Raw genomic sequence first — 17,698 nt, 5'->3', positions numbered from 1 at the left:
TAACCCTTCTTAGCAACCCTATCAACTTGGGTGGCAACTTTGAGGACATGGACATGGATCCCAAGATCCCTCTGTTCCTCCACAGTGCCAAGAATCTTGCCTTTAACACTGAATTCTGCATTCAAATTCGACCTTCTAAAACAAATCACTTCGCACTTTTCCGGGTTAAACTCCATTACCATGTTCTGCATCCTATCAATGTCCCCTTGTAACCTACAACAGCCTTCCATACTATCCACCACTCCACCAACTTTCGTGTCATTGGCAAACTTACTAACCCACTCTTCCACTTCCTCATCCAAGTCATTTATAAAAATGACAAAGAGCAAAGGTCCCGAAACAGATCCCTGCAGAACACCACTGGTCACCAAGCTCCAGGCTGAATACTTTCCATCTACTACCACCCTCTGTCTTCAATGGTCCAGCCAATTCTGTATCCAGGCAGCCAAATTTCCCTGTATCCCATGCCTCCTTACTTTCTGAATGAACTTAGTATGGGGAACCTTATCAAACGCCTTGCTAAAATAATGTACACCACATTAACTTCTCTACCCACAGCAATGTGGTTTACTCTTAACTGTTCTCTGAAATGGCAAAGCAAGTCATTCAGCTGTCGGGCAATTAGGAATGGGCAATAAATGTTGGCCCAACCAGAACTGCACACTTCCTATGAAACAACTTTTAAAAATACAATGACCAAATTCCAAGTATGAATTACAGAAAAAAGAAAGCCCTGAACACTTCAACCTTAATATGGAACTCCCCCGAGGCTATTCTCCCACTCTATTAATCTTTTATATATTTAATGACCTCTCTTCCAATTTGAGGTCAACCAAATATTACTCTGTTCAAATTTATACACAGCTGACACTCATCTCATCAACTTATTGCCAACAGACACCAACCCATCTAGTAAATATCCTAAATAGTTTGAACAATTCTACTGTATAATCACCTTTAATAGGAAGGATATTATTAAACTTGAGGGGATTCAGGAAAGATTTACGAGGATATTGCCAGGAATTGAGGGTTTCAATTACAAAAATTGAGACTTTTTTCACTGGAGTGCAGGAGATCTATTGGTTATAGAGTCACAGAGTCATAGAGATGTACAGCACGGAAACAGACCTTTTGGTCCAACCCATCCATGCCGACCAAATATCCCTAACCAATCTAGTCCCACCTGCCAACACCCGGCCCATATCCCCCCAAACCCTTCCTATTCATATACCCATCCAAATGCTTTTGTAATATTGCAATTGTACTAACCTCCACCACTTCCACTGGCAGCTCATTCCATACACATATCACCCTCTGCATGAAAAAGTTGCCCCTTAGTTCTCTTTTATAATTACTCCTCTCACCCTAAGCCTATGCCCTCTCATTCTGGACTCCCCCACCCCAGGAAAATGACTTTGTCTATTTATCATATCCATGCCCCTCATAATTTTGCAAACATCCGACTCTCCAGGGAAAACAGCCCCAGCCTGTTCAGCCTCTCCTGATAGCTCAAATCCTCCAACCCTGGCAACATCCTCGTAAATCTTTTCTGAACCCTTTCAAGTTTCACAACATCTTTCCGATAGGAAGGAGACCAGAGTTGCACGTAATATTCCAACAGTGACATAACCAATGTCCTGTCCAGCTGCAACATGACCTCCCAACTCCTGCACTCAATACTCTGACCAATAAAGGAAAGCATACCAAACGCTTTCTTCACTATCCTATCTGCAACTCTACTTTCAACGAGCCATGAACCTGCACTCCAAGGTCTCTTTGTTCAGCAACGCTCCATAGGACCTTACCATTAAGTGTATAAGTCCTGCTAAGTGCTTTCCCAAAATGCAACACCTCGCATTTATCCGAATTAAACTCCATCTGTCACTTCTCAGCCCATTGGCCCATCTGGTCAAGATCCTGTTGCAATCTGAGGTAACCTTCTTCGCTGTCCACTACACCTCCAATTTTGGTGTCATCTGCAAACTTACTAACTGTACCCCTTATGCTTGCATCCAAATCATTTATGTAAATAACAAAAAGTAGAGGACCCAGCACCGATCCTTGTGACACTCCACTGGTCACAGGCCTCCAGTCTGAAATACAACCCTCCACCACCATCTCTCTGTCTTCTCCCTTTGAGCCAGTTGTATCCAATTGGCTAGTTCTCCCTGTATTCTGTGAGATCTAACCTTGCTAACCAGTCTCCCATGGGAAACCATGTTGTACGCCTTATTGAATTCCATATAGATCACATCTACTGCTCTGCCCTCATCAATCCTCTTTGTTACTTCTTTAAAAATCTCAATCAACTTTGTAAGACATGATTTTCCACGCACAAAGCCATGTTGACTATCCCTAATCAGTCCTTGCCTTTGCAAATACATGTACATCCTGTCCCTCAGGATTCCCTCCAACAACTTGCCCACCACCGACGTCAGGCTCACGAGTCTATAGCTCCCTGGCTTGTCCTTACCACCCTTCTTAAAGAGTGGCAGCACGTTAGTCAACCTCCAGTCTTCTGGCACCTCATCTGTGACTATCGATGATATAAATATCTCAGCAAGAGGCCCAGCAATCACTTCCCTAGCTAGGTTTCTCTTATAGAAATTTCTAAAATCATGAAGGGCACTGATAAGGTGGATAGCAAAGGTATTTTGCCAAGATTGGGAGTGTTCAAAACTAGGGGGCATATTTTTAAGGTGAGAGGAGAAAGATTTAAAAACGACATGACGGGCAACTTTTTTAACAGAGTGGTTAGTGTGTGGAATGAACTGCATTAGGTAGTGATGGATGCAGGTAACAGTTACAACATTTAAAAGACATTTGGATATGTACATGAATAGGGAACGTTGGATGGATAGTGGCCAGCAGCTGAGACTAATTTAGTTTGGGAACATGGTTGGCGTGAACTAGTTCAACCAAAGGGTCTGTCTCTGTGCTGTATGACGCTGTGAATTAAATTAAACTGAAAATAAGTAAAATATATAGTTTAATGTTTCCATATTAATGTCAAATTCAATCACTAAAGCTGTTCTCCACCTAGATTCCTAGCCTCTTAGCACAGGATATTGCATTCTGAAAACTTTACACAATATGTCTTTTTTGATTATATACTTTTTTGATTACAAAGCTATGCTCTTTCCTTTCTTTTCCTGTAAAATATAGTGTTAACAAATAAAAATAGAATATGAGACAATACCAAAAAAAACCTACAAATTTACAAAAGCAAAAGTGAATTAATATGCTTGGTGCACAGCAACATGGGTATCAGGCAAGTAAACATTACAAGGCAGCTCATCAATATCAAAACACTTTCTGATCACAAATTAGGAGGCAGCAGACAGCTACAATTCAATAAGATCACATCTGATGTGTTTGCAACTTCAAATTTGCATTCCTCCTGACTCCAGATAACCTTTCACACCTTGCTTAACAAAAGTCTGTTTACCTCCACTTTAAAAACATTCAAAAAATATTTTGGAATGTTGCGTTCACTTCTGGCCTCCATGCTATAATAAGGATACTGTTAAACGTGAAAGGGATCAGAAAGATTTAACTGTTGTTGGGGTTGGAGGGTTTGAGATATAAGGAGAGGTTGAATACGCTGGGCTATTTTCCCTGGAGTGTCAGAGGAGTAACCATATAGAGGTTTACAAAATCATGAGGGGCATGGATATTGTAAATGGATAGGGCCTTTTTCCTAAGGGAGGACAGTCCAAAGCTAGAGGGCATAGTTTTAAAGGGAGAGGGGAAAGATTTAAAAGGCACCTAAGGGGGCAACCTTTTCACGCACAGGGTAGTGCGTGTACAGAATGCGCTACCAGATAAAATGGTGGATACTGGTACAGTTCTAATATCTAATAGGCATCTGGATGGTACATGAATAGGAAGGGTTTAAGAGGGACATAGGCTAAATGCTGGCAAATGAGACTAATCATTTTAGGATATCTGGTTGGTATGAACAAGTTGAACCGAAGGGATCATAAAAGGGAACATGGTTTTCACATTTACCCTCTTCAGACCATTCAAGATTTAACATGTTTTGGTCAAGTTACCTCTTATTCTTTTAAGCTCTATCAGATACAAACCTTGTTTCTCCAGCCTTTCCTCAAAAGACAACCCAGCCAATCCATGGATTAGTCCAATAAACACTATCCAAAATGCCAACATATTTACATCCTTCTGTAAATAAGGTGATCAATAATACAGTATGACAGGTGTGGTCTCACCAGTGTCCACAGGAAGTGAAGTATAGCTTCCTTGTTTTTGCATTCAATTCCTCTCATGGAGTTATAGCGACATACAATGCGGAAACAGACCCTTCAGTTCAACTCGTCTATGCTGACTAGATATCCTAATCTAATCTAGTCCCATTTGCCAGCACTTGGCCCATATCCCTCTAAACCCTTCCTATTCATATACCCATCCAGAAGCCTTTTAAATGCTGTAATTGTACCAGCCTCCACCACTTCCTCTAGCATCTCATTCCATTCACACCCCACCTCTGCGTGGAAAGGTTGCCCCTTAGGTCCCTTTTATATCTTTCACCCCTCACCCTAAACCTATGCCCGCTAGTTCTGTACTGCCCCATCCAAGGGACAAGACCTTGTCTGTTTATCCTATCCATGCCCCTCATGATTTTGTAAACCTCTGTAAGGTCACCCTTCAGCCTCTGACGCTCCAGGGAAAACAACCCCTGCCTATTCAGCCTCTCCCTATAGCTCAAATCCTCCAACCCTGGCAACATCCTCGTAAATGTTTTCTGAACCCGTTCAAGTTTCACAAGGAGACCAGAACTGCATGCAATCTTCCAAAAATGGCCTAACCAACATCCTGTACAGCCGCAACGTGACTTCCAACTCCAATACTCAATGATCTGACCAATAAAGGGAAGCATACCAAACACCTTCTTCATTATCCTATCTATCTGCAACTCTACTTTCAAGAAACTCTGAACCTGCCCCCTAAGGTTTCTGTTTGGCAACATTCCCTAGAACCTTCAAATGATAACATTCCATTAACTTTCCTAATTATTTGATATATCTGCATACATAGTATAGACTAGTTTGTGATGAAGAGAGTCACCTACCTCATGGGTGCAACTTTTGAATTGGTTGAGGTCACCGCGAACTTCCCATCTTTTAACTTTGCACCTTATCAGAGGCATGCTGACCCTCAGGTTAAACTCATCACCAGTCAGCTTTCACTAATGCAACAGCAGCACTATGGTCATCTGGGACAATGGTGACTTTACCCTTTTATACTTGATTCATGAGGACAACCATTTCCCTCTGCATCTCAGAGCTATGAGCTATCTCAACATTTAGGTAATATGCTTCTGAAAAATGCATTCTTCCTGCTAATTACAAAATGGAAGAGATTGTTGTACGAGCAATCCACGCTGCTGTTCATTAGGTTGTATGAGTTCTCCATACTAATGCTAAGTAGAGGATAGTAACAACAAGTCTTTCTTGGAGAGGATCTACCGTACATAGTCTGCTTGGTCTGGAAGTTGATGAAAAGACCCTGGTAGTGTAATTAGAAAATGCTCCAGTCATAAATAAGATGTTGTTTATTACATAAGAGTAGCTAGATACAATTTATATAATTGTGATAGACATTGACAAAATCCATGAGAGAGAGTTTTATTTCAAGATCCTATGCCTCACCCCAATCAAACCTGCATATCATTGTGTGAGATGTTTCTGGCATGCCTCAGTATTAACCTTTTCAGAGTTTCACACAGATTTTATTTGCTTGACTGGCACCATACCAACCACTGGATTAGTGGTGCTGGAAGAGCACAGCAGTTCAGGCAGCATCCAACGAGCAGCGAAATCAACGTTTCGGGCAAAAGCCCTTCATCAGGAACCACGCTTTGTTCATTGATAACACTACATTTTTTTATATTTTACCACTGGCACCAAGAACTGATGCAAATAAATAAGATGTGGAGGTGCTCGTGTTGGACTGGGGTGGACAAAGTTAAAAATCACACAGCACCAGATTATTGTCCAACAGGTTTATTTGTAAGTACAAGCTTTTGGAGTGCTTTCCTTCATCAGTTGACAAATCAGCAACACTCCAAAAGCTTGTACTTCCAAATAAACCAGTTGGGCTACAACCTGGTATTGTGTGTTTTTTTTCTAACTAAATAAATAAGGTGAGAGTAGCAAATGACAAAATGTGAATTACAAGTTCTTATGTTCAGTTTAAAAGCTGTAGATTATGGACTACCAGGTTCTAATATTATGATATTAAGTGTGCAAATCCACGAGTAGTTTTTTTTAAAATGAATGCAAGTGATTAGGATGTCCATCAGCATAAGACTGAGAGCATAAATTAAGAAAGTACTGAACACAATAAAGCCTTGGGCCCGGAATATGTGAATGTTCACAGTAAAAGAAATCGTTAGAGAAGTTTCTAAATTGTCACCATCAAGACCAGCACGATAGTATAGAGATGGCCACAGGTTATGAATATCGAACATTAAGATAGAACCCAGACTCAGTTTACTACAGTTTAAATAATCATCCCTCATGAACTCTGTTCAGCAACAAGTCGATCCCATTGTTCCATGCTGCAAGTGTATTTCCAGTTAGCCTTCCCCACACACAAGCTGGGACAGCTAACTTTGCTGGATGTTCAGAAGGTGGGCTTTATCTAACAAATTGTGACAGACGTACGAAAAGTACTCAGTCCACGTACCTGCCGGAATGGGATGAGTACAACCCGAGCCCGGCTGCAGGGGTTGGAACGTTGGAACACAGCCGCCTTCTGTCACAGAGACACCATTCCACGAGTAGCAAGCGTTGATTGGACCACAATGTCACGTGACGCGAGCCCGCTGCTCGGCAACCGCTCAAGTAGCAATCGCCTCACGAGGTGGGTGAGAGTGAGAGCGAAGTTCTAACCCACTCCGCCCTGCAATGTTGGGCTGTCTAGGGAGATAGGGCGGGTCATGTTCAGTTGTCGAATGTTGTGAATTCTTCACCGTAAAGAGGGAATAGGAACCTCAAGCCAATGAACGCAAAAGTTAGCAAGTAGAGACACGTCGGGCTATTCTATTCACTCATCCACATTAGAAATAGAATTTGTGTTCGGGATGTGTGGGGACATGTGAACCATTATTAAATTAGTAGTATCACATCGATAACTTTACATTGGATTGCTAGTGCGTACTGATATACTTCCAAAAGGCCTGTATTGCCGTCTGTATAATAGGCATTTTGATAATAAAATAAAATCATGTTAGCTTCTCTAGGGTTAATTAGTAAAGATTAGTAGGGTTTTTAACTATCCCTAATTTTCTTTTCAAAATGCAAGTTTCTTTCCATTGTGGTTCAATAAATTTTTACGTTCAATCATTTCAGGCAAAGGGGCACACCTTGAATGGAACTGAAAAACCAAAAAATGCTGGAGATCACCAGGTCAGGCAGCTTCTATGGAGACAGCAAGCTAAGATTTTGAGTCTCCGTGACTCTTCCTCAGACCTGACGTGAAGTGTGGAGAGGCAATATGTTGATATCGACATCCTTTCTCCCCCAGCCTCACTCCCACCATTGCATAAATGTTGCCTCCTCCGCACTTCACGTCAGCTCTGATGAGGGGTCATCTCGACTAGAAATTTTAGCTTGCTTTCTCTTCATGGATGCTGCCTGACTGTTATGATCTCCAGCGTTTTTTGTTAACAGATTTCAAGTAATTTGCTTCTGCATTGAAAGAACTTTGTTTGAAATGAACTATGCCCAGCAGCAGAACAGGCAGAATGTGCAGTTTCTATTACCTTTTCCCATTTTCAGACCATTCAGTTTCTCTAGCACCTTCTCCTTGGTGATGACCAACATACTCAGCTCTGTCCCCTCACACGCTTGAATTTTTGGGATATTACTTGTGTCTTCCACTGTGAAGACTGACACAAAGTTCCTATTCAGTTCCTTAGCCATTTCCTTGTTGCCCACTACTATGCCTTCTGTGTCATTTTCCAACTGCTCAATGTACATTTTTGCCTCTCTTTTGCCCTTTACATAACTCTTACAGATCTCCTTTTTATTACTGGCTAACCGACGCACATATTTAATCTTCTCTCTCCTTATTTCTTGTTTTGTTGCTCTCTGTTGGTCTTTGTAAGCTTCCCAATCCTCTGGTTTCCCACTGCCCTTCACCACATTACATGCTTTCTCTTTTGCTTTTATGCTATCCCTGACTTCCCTAGTCAGCCATGGTTGCCTTATCTTCCCTGCACCATCCTTCTTTTACCTCAGACTGAATCTCTGGTGTGTCTCCTGAATTACTCCCAGAAACTCCTGCCATTGCTGTTCCAATGTCTTTCCTGCTGGGCTCCTCTCCCAGTCAATTCTACCTAGCTTCTCCCTCATGCCTCAGTAGTTGCCTTTATTCAGCTGAAATACCGTTGCCTCTGATTCTATCTTTTCCCTCTCAAATTGCAGATTAAATTCAATCATGTTATGATCACTGCTTCCTAAGGGCTCCTTCACCTTAAGCTCCCTTATCAAGTCTGCCTCATTGAACAACACTAAATCCAGTATTGCCTGTCCCCTAGTGGGCTTCATCACAAGTTGCTCCAAAAAGCCATCTCATAGACATTCCATAAATTCCTTTTCTTACAATCTACTACCAATGTGATTTGCCCAATCCACCTGCATATTGAAATCCCCCATGATCACTGTAACTTTGCCTATCCTACACATATTTTCTATCTCCTGGTGTATCTACGGCCCAGCTCCTGACTATTATTTAGAGGCCTATACATAGCTCCAACTATGCATTGTTTACCTTTGCAGTTCCTCAATTCTACCCAAACAGATTCTACACTATCTGACCCTACTTCATTTCTTCCTACTGATTTAATTTCATTTCTTATGAGTAGGACAACTGCACCTCCTCTGCCCACCTGCCTATCTTATTAATTGGATATATATCCTTGGAATATTCAGCTCCTAATCCTGATTTCCTTGAAGCCATGTATCCGTAATGCCCTCCACATGATACCTGCCAATTTCAATCTGTGCCACAAGCTCAGTTCCCTTATTCCTTATATTGCGTTCATTCAGATATTACACCTTCAGTCCTATATTAACCATCCCTTTTCTTATTGTCATTCATTTATCCAGTACCGAAGATTGATTGGTAACTCTTTCCAGACACTTTGTCCGAGTTGTATCTTTGCTACAGATTTTAATAACCTCTCCTGACTTCTGCACTTTTACCTCTTTCAATTCTGGTTTTGTAATTTCCCTTTCAACTGAACCCCACACCCCACACTTAGTTTAAAACCCTGTCTACTGCCCTAGTTATGCAATTTGCTCAGACTCTAGTTCCAGCATGGTTTAGATGAGGACCATCCTATTGGAACAGGTCCCTTCTTCCTCAGTACTGGTGTCAATGTTCCATGAACTAAAAGCCATTTCTCCCGCATCAATCTTTGAGCCACGTATTTGCCTACATGGATGATGATGGGCTGAATAGCCTCCTTCTGTGCCATAACAATTCTATTTTTCTGTGAGATGGGCCATGATAAATCTGGAGATTTGCCCCTGGTCAGGGGCCTTATCAGGAGTATGGTCTGTGGATCCTGGAGAAAAACAGAGTTGCGGTTTGTTGCACGAAGTTGCTGAAGAAATGATTATGGTAAAATGCTGAATGGAGAGGCTGAAAGGTTATTGGACCATAAGGAAGGAAACACAAAAAGGAAGGGAGGAAATGTGTCTTGTATGCCAAATAAGTTGTTAATTTTAAATACGAGATAGATAATCTTTTGTTAAGCATAAGTGTCAACGGTATGGGTCAAAGGCAGATAGAAGGTGGTAGTCCATAGATTAGCCATGATCCCATTGAATGGTGGAACAGATCTGAGGTGCTGAATGACCTGCTCCTGTTCCTAGTTGAGGTTGCAAGTCACTCATAAGAATATTGATTTTATCCTAGAAATTATATTCTTATGAATTGTCCTAGTGAGTTGAAGATGAAAAGCATTGACAAATATGTCTTTTCTCAACAGTAATCAAGTTTACTACTACCAAACAACTACCTAAAGAATGGCTGCATCAAGTTAATAATGCCATTCATCTAGCTTTGATTTGCAATTCATCCGCATTGTCCAAGAATGCAATGCACATTAAGAATTATGGCCTCGAGCAAACATGGTTATTACATTGTGTGTCCTAATTGTTACCTTTCATGTTGCTAAGCTGGTATGATCAGGCAACATTTTAAAAATTATAACCTGAGCGAGCACTTCCACCTCTCCTGCTGTCTGATTTCATGAGAAGGGTTCTGAAGAGCTTGGATGCACAATTAATTAGGTGAAGAGCAGAAAGGTCACTCTAAACCATGATGGACCTCACTCGACGAACCATTTGAACTGAAAATGGGAAGTTATTTTGTTCAATCATTATTGAATGTTCATTTTAATGTCCAGTTTTCTACTTGACACTCTGTGGACATGGCTGAACTTACAGGCTCAATATGCATTGTAAAAGGCATTGTATGAGATTATCGTCAGTGGGGATAATTGAAATGTCATAGGTGAACTCAAGGCCCTGAAAGGATTCTTACAGGGCAATACCCTCCAATGGAGCTGGAGATGGAATGTCACTGATCGTTGGGCCCCTTATTTTCTTAACTTGACTGACCACACTTACCACACACAGGATGTCAGGCCCTTTCTATTTCACTTCTCCAATTTTGTGAACCCAATTCCACACTAGCACTCATTCTCCGTTGTGAGGCCTGAGCCTCTATGAAACTTGACCATTCTTCTGCTCCCTTTGTTCAGCAAATTTCACCTGCCCTCAACAACTGAACTCAAGTGCCACTGCACAAACCTGATTTGTGCATGCCACCTTTAAATAAATAGGGTTTAACAAGACTCATGTGTGCTGTAGAGTAGAACGTGAAGGTAGAACTTTATATAAAAAGTGTTTTAAGTTGATGAGTATTCATAGCTTGCAAATATACAACAAGTAGGAACCTATCACAGACAGGCATGAGGCATGAAATACTGCAAACATGCAGCTGACTTTATCTCTGCTTACTGGATTAGTGGTGCTGGAAGAGCACAGCAGTTCAGGCAGCATCCAACGAGCAGCGAAATTAACGTTTCGGGCAAAAGCCCTTCATCAGGAATAAAGCTTTATCTCTGCTTGTCCACCCATTATCAGGAAATCAAAATTTCCACCTTCCATCTAGTTCTGGCACCTGCAAGTCACATTTCCATTCTGACAAACTCCAAAAACAACTCTCTCCCACTGCCTTTGATGCTTCAACAGCTGTGATGGATAAGTTGAGAGTAGCTGCCTTTGACATCACAATTGCATTCGACCAAATGTGGCATCAACGAGCCTTGACGAAATCAAAATCAGAGGGAAAACTTTCCAATGGATGGAATCGTAGTTAGTGGAAAGGAAGATTGTTGTAGTTGTTGGTTTTCAATCACCTTAGCCCGAGGAAATCACTGTTGGTGTTTCTCAGGGTGGTGTCCTAGGCCCAATTATCTTCAGCTGCCTCATCAATGATCTCCGAAAGTGAGAAATGGGGACATTCACCGATTATTGATCAATGTTCAATTGTAACAGTTGATACTGAAGCAATCAATGTTCATATGCAGAAAGATCTGGGATGCCAGGTAGCAAATAACATTTGTGTCAAATTAGTGCCAAGCAATGAGTAGCTTCAAGAGAGAATCTAATCATTACCTCTTGATATTCAATGGCATTATCATTCCTGAATTCCACATCCTGAGACTTACCATTGACCAGTATCATTTATATGGACTGGCAATATCAATACTGTGGTTACAAAAGCAGATTAGTGGCTGGAATCTTGCAGCAAGCATTTCACTTATTGGCTTCCCAAAGCCTGTCCACTATCTAAAAGGCACAAATTACACTTACCATTTGCTTGGATGAACGATGTTCCAGGAACATTCCAGACGCTTGGCACCATCCAGGACAAAGCAGCCCGCTTGATTAGCATCTTATCCATGGTGTCTACAAGGCTTCTCTACCAGCACTTTAAAACCTTTGAGCTGTATAATCTAGAATGTCAAGGGCAGCAAATACATGAACACCACCACTTGAATATTCCCCTCCAAGCCACATATTATCCCAATTTGGAGTTAAACTACTGTTCCTTTACTTCTGTTTTTCAAAATCCTGGAACATCCTTTCCGTCAGCAAGGGAAACGCCGTAGGCATTTCTGCACCCTAAGGACTGCATACTTTAAGAAGGCAATTTGCTATCACTTTTTTCAGGGCAATGAGGGATGGGCAATAAATGCTGGTCTTGTCACTGATGTCCATATCTCAAGAATGAATAAAATGAAAGCCGCTAACCTTCTAAAGGGCAGAGAGGAGGAAGAGTTCTTAAATTATATTCAAAAGAATTTTCTACATCAGTATGTTTCTAATTCACTGAACAAGGAAGCATTGATAAATCTATTCCAAGAATGAGGTGATATATGTGGACAACATACCTCTTGCGTAATGCTTAGGGAACAATAATCATAACATTTAGGCCAGCAATGGAAAAGGGCAAAAAACAATCCATAATTAAAATTATTTGATGGAGGTTCAAGTTTAGTGGACCAATGAGTGGCAGATGGAGTTTAATTTCAACAAATGTGAGGTGCTGTGTTTTGAAAAGGCAAATCACAGTAGAACTTATATACTCAATGATAAGGTCCTGGGGAGTGTCGCAGAATAAAGAGACCTTTAAGTGCAGGTTTATAGTTTGTGAAAGTGGAATTGCAGGACGATAGGATAGTGAAGGAAGTGTTTGGTATGCTTGTCTTTATTGGTCAGTGCAATGAATATAGGAGTTGGGAGGTCATGTTGCAGCTGTATAGGACATTGGTTAGGCTACTATTGGAATACTGCATGCAATTCTGGTCTCCCTGCTATAGGAAGGATATTGTGAATCCTAAAAGGGTTCAGAAAAGATTTACAAGGATGTTGCCAGGTTTGGAGGGTTTGAGCTATAGGGAGATGGTGAATAGATTGGGGCTATTTTCCCTGGAGCATCAAAGGTTGAAGGGTGACCTTATAGAGGTTTATAAAATCATGAGGCATGGATAGGATAAATAGACAAGGTTTTTTTCCCCAAGGTGGGGGAATCCAAAACAAGAGGGCATAGGTTTAAGATGAGAGGGGAAAGATTTAGAAGGGACCTAAGGAGCAACCTTTTCATGCAAAAAATGGTGCCTATATGGAATGAGCTGCCAGAAGAAGTGTCAGAGGCTGTTACAATTACATCATTTAAAACATGCTTGGATGGGTAGATGAATAGGAAAGATTCAGAGGGACATAGGTCAAATGCTGGCAAGTGTGATTAGATTAATTTAGGATAAGTGATCGGCGTGGATGAGTTGGACCGAAGGGTCTGTCACTCTTTCGAATCTGGGCCCGGGAAAATAGGATTAAAAAATTGACATAAAACTGTAATGGAAAATAAGTTGCATTTAAAAAATATATTTCAGATATAATCAAGGTATATTCTCAGAAGAAGGAAAGGTAAAACAAACAAAACTAGATATGCCTGCATAACAAAATCGCTTGTGAGTAAGATAAAGCAGAAAAAGGGTGTGTATGCAAATATCAGATTGATAACAAAAGTGAGAAGCTGGCTGAATACAGAAAGGTCAGTGAAAAAGGAAAAGGAAGTAACAAAAGCGATGAGCAGAGAATAGAAAATATGAGGAAGGACTGGCAATTAGCATAAAAGTGAACCCAAAAGTCTTTTCAGTCGTATAAGTGGACAAAGGCTGATAAAAGAATGAATGAGATCAATTAGAGACCAAGAAGGTGACTTGAGTATGAAGACAGAGGGTTTGATTGAGGTACAATGTGAGGTGCTTGTTTTTTAAACTTATTCATAAGTCACCTCAGGAGACTGACTGTGTGGAGTTTGCACATTCTCCCCATGCCTGCATGGGTTTCCTCCAAGTGCTCCGGTTTCCTCCCACAGTCCAAAGATGTGCAGGTCAGGTGAATTGGCCATGCTAAATTGCCCGTAGTGTTAGGTGAAGGGATAAATGTAGGGGTATGGTGGGTTGCGCTTCAGCGGGTCGGTGTGGACTTGTTGGGCCGAATGGCCTGTTTCCACACTGTAGATAATCTAATCTAATCTAATAAAGGCATAATTTGTTAAGTTAGCACTTGCAATGCAAATCTTATCGCCTTAATAAATTGGTGGTGAACTGCCTTCCTAAACTGCTGCAGGCTATGAGGTGTAGGTCCACCCATAGTAATGTTAAGGAGGGAATTCGGTAATATGATGAACTGACACTGAAGGAATAACAATTTAGTTCCAAATCAAGATGGTTAATAGCTAACAGGTTTCGTTGTTCCCATACAACTGGTTACTTTGTCTGTCTTGTGTATGAGGTCGCAGGTTTGAAACATACTTTTGGAGGACCCTTTATGAGTTGTTAACAGTGCTGCTGCCCCAGCATGTTGCTGTTAGAGGGAATGAATATTGAAGCTGTATGATGCCATTAAATCGGGTAGCATTGTGCTGGATAGTGTGTAGCCGCTTGAGAGTTGTTGCAGTTGTACTCATCTGAGTAAGTGCAAAATGTTCCAACGCAACCCTAATTTGCACATTCCAGGCTAGAATGAGTCAGGAGACATTACTCATTGCATTGCAGAATCTAGTGGGTATCTGAGCGATATGGGCAATGGCAAGATTTGTGGCAGAATCAAGCGAGATATTCAGTGAGGCTTATCTCAATGTGAGAAGTGACCTATAGTCTCTTTTATGCATTTGCTGAGTATCTGAATTTGTTCCTTGCTTGGCAGCAGCAAGTTGGCAACTATAGGACGTAATAGCTTGTTAAACCACTTATAAACACCTCAACATGGTGTCATTAGTATTCCTATCTGACCAAATGTGTGAAACAAGCTAGACGTCTCAAAACTATAATTAAATTGACTTCCTTCCAACCTAAAAACTTCAACTTACTGCTAATTGTGAGGATCCTCTATGGCTCTATAACTATGATCAGTATCTCAGGGCATGGTCCATGGCTACCAGCCACATCCACTCTTCATCTACAGACATTGGCATCTGTCATTTTCCAACATCCCAATCATCATGGGACCTCTCTGATACACACGCAGGCCACTTAGGAAGCAGAGACTTGCATTGCCTGGTAGACTACCAATAAGCATTGAAAGGCTTACACCTTACATGCAGATACAGACACCAGCTCATAAGTTAAATCAGACTGTATCTTGACATTGCTAATTTGCTATTTTAGTACTCACTTAATTAGCACCTGCCTCGCAGGACCTACGCCTTGCCTTGACATTGGCACATCAGCCTGATTCAAAGGTTATCAGTACTACCGTGCAACTTTGTGCAGGCACACAGACGGAAGATTTGTCTCATTAAGGATCCCTCCAGGTGAGGCAACACCTTATTGTATGATACACCAAGACATCAGTCTAACACCTACAGTTCATGTATTCAATCACATGACCATGTCATTAAGTGGATGGAGTCTAGTCCTCAGTCTAGTCCAGTCAAGAAGGTCAGCTGTGTTGCTCAATGGATCCTGGTAGATAGTCAGTTCCTCCACATTCTGCACACAGTTCAGGGGCTTAGCCGCAGTCTGTCATTCAGTTAGGATGCTAACAAATAACAAGGAGGTTCAAGAACAGCTTCTCCCTTGAAGTTATTAGACATTGAACGGACCTCACAAATGTTAATTCTGATCCCTTTCTCTGCACCTTCTCTATGGCTGTAACACTGTTCTGCTACCCTGATACACTTTGTATGGTACGATCTGCATAAATAGTTTGCAAAATAACACTTTTCACTGTATCTCGATACATCTGACAACAATAAATAAAACACAAACTCACTCAAACTCAAATCTGTCTGGTTGTCTTCCAGGGTGTAGACAATGATCACTCCTTTAGTGGCAGCAGCAGCAGACACCAGAATAACATATCACACGTAGGCAGTAGCAAACACACCAGTCATAAATCTGTGTAGGAACTGGCTGTCACAGTTGGTCAGAAGCTGGAGTGAATATAGCCTTAGTAGACCATTCATTAGTTATTAAGGGGGATGCAAGGGAGACTTATGGAATAGCAGAAGATCACTGCCAAAGGGTTGGGTGAGTTAGGCTATGGGGAGGTGGCAGCATAGGGAAAGGAGAGGGCTTTGCAGGGGTAGAAACAAGGATGGTAATGGCATAAACTCACTGTGAATGAAACAAGGATGGTGATGGGGTAAACTCACTGTGAATGAAACAACGCTGGTGACAGGGTCAACTCACTGTGTATGAAATAAGGATAGTGACAGGGTAAACTCACTGTGTATGAAACAAAGATGGTGACAGGCTAATATGGACGTGTCCTCTCGACAGGCCCTTCTTCAGAAATGAGGAAAGTGTGCCAAGCAGACTAAGATAAAAGGTAGGGAGGAGGGACTTGGGGGAGGGGTGTTGGAAATGCAATAGGTGGAAGGATGTTAAGGTGAGGGTGATAGGCCGGAGTGGGGGTGGGGGCGGAGAGGTCAGGAAGAAGATTGCAGGTTAGGAAGGTGGTGCTGAGTCCGAGGGTTGGGACTGAGACAAGGTGAGGATAAGGGAAATGAGGAAACTGGAGAAGTCTGAGTTCATCCCTTGTGGTCGGAGGGTTCCTAGGCAGAACATAAGGCGCTCTTCCTCCAGCCGTCGTGTTGCTATGGTCTGGCGATGGAGGAGTCCAAGGACCTGCATGTCCTTGGTGGAGTGGGAGGGGGAGTTTAAGTGTTGAACCACGGGGTGGTTGGATTGGTTGGTCCGGGTGTCCCAGAGGTGTTCTCTGAAACGTTCCGCAAGTAGGCGGCCTGTCTCCCCAATATAGAGGAGGCCACATCGGGTGCAGCGGATGCAGTAAATGATATGTGTGGAGGTGCAGGTGATTTTGTGGCGGATATGGAAGGATCCGTTGGGGCCTTGGAGGGAAGTAAGGGGGGAGGTGTGGGCGCAAGTTTTGCATTTCTTGCGGTTGCAGGGGAAGGTGCCGGGAGTGGAGGTTGGGTTGGTGGGGGGTGTGGACCTGACGAGGGAGTCACGGAGGGAGTAATCTTTTCAGAATGCTGATAGGGGAGGGGAGGGAAATATATCCCTGGTGGTGGGGTCCGTTTGGAGGTGGCGGAAATGACGACAGATGATACGATGTATATGGAGGTTGGTGGGGTGGTAGGTGAGGACCAGTGGGATTCTGTCCTGGTGGCGATTGGAGGGACGGGGCTCCAGGGTGGAGGAGCGGGAAGTGGAAGAGACGCGGTGGAGAGCATCGCCGATCACGTCTGGGGGGAAATTGCGGTCCTTGAAGAAGGAGGCCATCTGGGTTGTACAGTATTGGTACTGGGAATTGGGAAGGAATTGGGAATATGTGTGGCGTTTTTACAGGGGGCAGGGTGGGCGGAGGTGTAGTCTAGGTAGCTGTGGGAGTCGGTCGGTTTATAGTAAATGTCCGTGTTGATTCGGTTGCCCAAGATAGAAATGGAGAGGTCTAGGAAGGGGAGGGAGGAGTCTGAGACGGTCCAGGTAAACTTGAGGTTGGGGTGGAAGGTGTTGATAAAGTGGATGAACTGTTCAACCTCCTCGAGGGAGCATGAGGCAGCACCGATACAGTCATCGATGTAGCAGAAGAAAAGGTGGGGGGTGGTGCCAGTGTAG

The 17,698-nt window shown here is 42.4% G+C and overlaps 1 protein-coding gene across 2 annotated transcripts in view; it reads right to left on the bottom strand.

Annotated features, from left to right (window-relative positions):
• The window catches only part of trmt9b (tRNA methyltransferase 9B), a 57,859-nt gene extending 51,049 nt beyond the window's left edge, over positions 1-6,810 (bottom strand). Inside the window, exon 1 of one of the 2 annotated variants that reach the window (XM_072577221.1) lies at positions 6,709-6,810. The gene's annotated coding sequence lies outside the window, so the exon portion shown is untranslated. The remainder of the gene's footprint in view (positions 1-6,708) is intronic. The other variant, XM_072577222.1, reaches the window with a different exon arrangement.
• Between the last annotated feature and the right edge of the window lie 10,888 nt (positions 6,811-17,698).

This window comes from Chiloscyllium punctatum, chromosome 9, assembly GCF_047496795.1.
Source record: "Chiloscyllium punctatum isolate Juve2018m chromosome 9, sChiPun1.3, whole genome shotgun sequence".
In the NCBI taxonomy this organism is placed as follows: Eukaryota; Metazoa; Chordata; class Chondrichthyes; order Orectolobiformes; family Hemiscylliidae; genus Chiloscyllium; species Chiloscyllium punctatum.
The sequence above is the reverse complement of the archived record's forward strand: the minus strand, read 5'-3'. Positions and strand labels throughout refer to the sequence as shown.